The sequence below is a fragment of the Ceratotherium simum genome, chromosome 32 (genome assembly GCF_057802395.1).
Source record: "Ceratotherium simum simum isolate JZ-2026a chromosome 32, ASM5780239v1, whole genome shotgun sequence".
Lineage (NCBI taxonomy): Eukaryota > Metazoa > Chordata > Mammalia > Perissodactyla > Rhinocerotidae > Ceratotherium > Ceratotherium simum.
The window spans coordinates 12,208,994-12,213,116 of NC_141931.1; the positions used below are offsets into that span (position 1 = coordinate 12,208,994).

The 4,123-nt window shown below is 37.5% G+C and overlaps 1 pseudogene; it reads left to right on the top strand.

Moving 5' to 3' along the window:
* Window positions 1-2,219: 2,219 nt before the first annotated feature.
* On the top strand, window positions 2,220-3,390 carry LOC147912963 (large ribosomal subunit protein eL21-like; annotated as a pseudogene).
* The last annotated feature ends 733 nt before the right edge of the window (window positions 3,391-4,123 follow it).

Below are 4,123 nucleotides of genomic sequence, written 5' to 3' on the forward strand. Positions count from 1 at the left end.
TGTGAATATAAAATTAACAATATCATATAGTTTTTGATATGTAGTGTTCTTATTTCCTAAACATCATATAATAAAGAACTTGTCTGGTCTTTGTTCTCCATTCCTGGGATGGAGCTTCTAATCTTTTGGAAATTCCTGAGCTATAAGTTTGTGTTTGTTATTCACGACGGGCCATTGGACCATCCCTGCGTTTATGCTAAGGAGATGACTCGGATTGGGGATGGTCACGCTGGAAAGACCAACCATGTGATTAGAAGGTTTCAACTTTCAGTCTCATGATATCAGTCTGACCTCTTGACCTCCAGGGAGGAGAGAGGGAATGGAGATTGAGTTCAATCACATGGCCAATGATTCAATTAATCATGCCTATGTAATGAAACCCCAATAAAAACTCTGGATAACGAAGCTCGGGTGAGCTTCCTGGCTGGTGAGCACATTGATGCCCTGGGAGGGTGCTTCCATCCTGGTTCCCTGGGGCAAGGACACAGAAGCTCTGCACTGAGCCCTCAACCTATGTGTCTCTTCATTGACTGGTCTTAATTTTTATCCTTTAGAATAAAACTGTAATAATAATACTTTCCTGAGTTCTATGAATCATTTTAGTGAATTATTGAACCTGAGGGCATTGTAGGAGCACCCTTGAAGTTGTAGCCACTCGGTCAGAAGTGCAGGTGGCCTAGGGACCCCCAAACTTGCGGCTGGCATCTGACACAAGGGCAGTCTTGTTGGGGACTGTGCTCCAAACCTGTGGAGTGGGTGCTAACTCCAGGTTAGCATCTGAATTGCATTTCAGCATTGCAGTCAATACATTATTTAATATTTTATTTTTTAACATAGGAATATAATTCAATATTTTTGCTCTAGTAATTTGATATTCCTTCTGGATCTTAAGATATAAGTCAAATCGATCACTTACAGGATGTTTTATTTTTTTGTTGTTGTTGTTAACAAAGAGGAGCAGAGGTGTAACCAACCCACCAATGTATAATCCAATGATCATTTCATTACTCATAACCTAATTCTCTGCAGATATTCAAACAAGTCAACTGGTTTCAACTTCTTTCTCACGATATCTTTTTTTTTTTACATTATGTGTATCTCTGCTAATTTGATGATGAGAGGTAGGCATGAAGTTTCTGGATATGAAGTTAATCTATAGTCACTAATCTAATAAAAAATGATTAAGATTCTCTTCTGTGGCCAAAGAAAATCATACCTGGAGCGTGGATGAAAATAGTCTATGAAATTGCTATCACTCCTCCTACATGTATTACTCAGTGCCTTAGTGTGAGAGTAATTACTCAGTGAGAACTTGGCTGGTGGGGCTGAGGCCTCCAGAAAGCTGGAAAGACTAGGGAAGCAATAACTGTTTCTATTTTTAGGAAAGGTCTTTCCTAAAAGAAAATATAGTCAGAGTGAAAATTTAACAGATATTGTGGCAAACACTCCTGAAATCAGGCAAACCGCCTTGGGAAACAGTGCTACAGAGGTGATCACTGAATTGGGGCAAAGGAACTTTTCTGATTAGTCAGTATTATCTGAATTTTCTTTTTTCCACTCTCTTAGTCTAGGGGATTATATTTGAGATGCTATGAGAGCCCAAGAGCCTGAATTATAGTCCCTGGCAATTAGAGTGACCTCAATCTCTGTTTTAAGATATGAGAGATGCAAAGAAGAAGAGAGGGAGCAGAAACAAGCAGAGTGTGCCCTCTAGAAAGAAACAAAAAGGAACAAAAATGGAAATCAATCAATTGAATATCAAGGAAAAACGGCCACGATATAAATATACAACTTTTCTTCCCGGAATTCCTTCTTTCCTAGAAGAAATATATTTCCTCAAACTATTATACAGGGATAAAAAATAAAGTATTAGAACCCAGCTGACAGGCATAATAAAACTGGCATCAGGGATTTTTTTAACCTATGGCATAAGAGCTAGCAAATGGAATCTGTAGTCCTTAATAATGATTTATATTGCTTATAATATGATGATAACCAGCTGTTTATGGTGATTTATATTTTTGTAACATGATCTCAAGTGGCAATAATATAATGAATATATTTTAAAACCCACTGAAGTTTGGGAGCCAGAATACAGCACATAAATTGTATTCATAGCCAGCATCCAGCACAAAATATCTTGAGTCACCAAACACCACAGGATGAGGCAAAAGGCTATTAGGGTCTCTGCGGAAACCACCATCTTCCAGTAATTCACCAAAGTGATGAATACAAAGGGAAAGAGAAGAGGAACCCAAAATGTTTTCTCTGGGCCTTTTAGAAAGCGTGGAATTGTTTCTTTAGCCACATACATGTGAATCTACAAAAAGTTGATATTGTAGACATCAAGGGAATGGGCACTGTTGAAAAAGGAATGCACCTTAAAAAGACAAGAAATAACAAGAGGGGAGGATGTAGAGAAAAGAGAACCCTCATATACTGCTGGTGGGAGTGAAAACTGGTGCAGCCACTATGGAAAATAGTGTGGAGATTTCTCAAAAAATTAAAAACAGAAATATCATATGATTCAGCTATTCCACTTCTGGGTATTTATCCAAGGAACATGAAATCAACAATTCAAAGAGATTTATGCATCCCCCTGTGTCCATTGCAGCATTATTCACAATAGTCAAGACTTGGAAGCGGCCTAAGTGCCCATCAAGAGATAAATGGATAAAGAAGATGTGGTATATACATACAATGGAATACTACTCAGCCACAAAAAAAGACAAAATCAGGCCATTTATGACAACATGGATGGACTTTGAGGATAATATGTTAAGTGAAATAAGTCAGATGGAGAAAGACAACTACCACATGACTTCACTCACATGTGGTAGATAAACAAACAAAAACATAGACACAGAGAACAGATTGGGGGCTACCTGAGGGGAAGAGGCAAAAGGGATAAAGGGGCACATATGTATGGTAATGGATGGAAACTAGATTTTGGTGGTAAACATGATGCAGACTATACAGAAGTCAAAATATAATGATGTACATCTGAAATTTATATAATTTTATAAACCAATGTGACCTCAACAAAAAATAAATAAAAAAGGAATGCCCCACGAATGTTACCATGACAAAACTGGAAGACTCTACAGTGTTACCCAGCATGCCTTTGACATTGTTGTAAACAAACAAGTCAAGGGAAGATTCTCACCAAGAGAATTAATGTACATACTGAGCATATTAAGCACTCTAAGAGCAAAGGTAGCTTCCTGAAACACATGATGGACAATGATCAGAAAAAGGAGGAAGCTAAAGGGAAAGGTACCTGGGTTCAACTGAAGCACCAGCCTGCTCCCCCCAGAGAAGCACACTTTGAAAACCAATGGAAAGGCGCCCGAGCTGCTGGAACCTATTCCCCAAGAATTTGTGGCATAATAGGTGTTTAAAAAAAAAGACTTCTGGATTAAAAGAAAAACAAAAAGCCATTAGGTATTAAGGAAACCACAATATAAATCATCTGTTAAAGACCCCCCTGCTACATATTTCTATGTTCCATGTTAAGGCCAATATATATATTTGAAAAATCAAGAAGCCAAAATTGAGTGTTGACATTTTTTTATAAAAATTGAGTCAAAACAAGATTCTTGTCCACCTCATCTTTGATAATACTCAAGGCCCTGTAATTCGACTGCCAGATACTGGTTTTCAATCATTTTTAGGCAAAGGACCCCTCTGAAGATCTGATAATAGTTACAAAACATCATCCTAGAAAAACACATATAAGTCACTTTTCTTTTAAATTTCAGAGGTTCATGAATCCCCTCAAACCCATGAAAGGATCTCAGATTAAGAAGTGAAGCCATAGAGCATAGCTATGAGAATTATAGCCTGGAAAAAATTTAAATTAAGAGTCAGCCAACAGCCTTTGGCTTCAGAAAAATTTCTCAATGATGAGCCTCTGAAACATCTATTTTTAATCTGTGTAGCTTCCAGATATATTAGCTTAAAAATGTATAACACTATTGAATAAAAATCCAATTAAAGTTCTGGAGACTATGCCAAAAGGAAGACACGCCCCTAAAAATAGTACTGGCAACTAAGAGTCCTACATGTGAGGATAATGACTAAGACACTTCCAGATGACTATGCCCCTGCAGAAAACAACTAT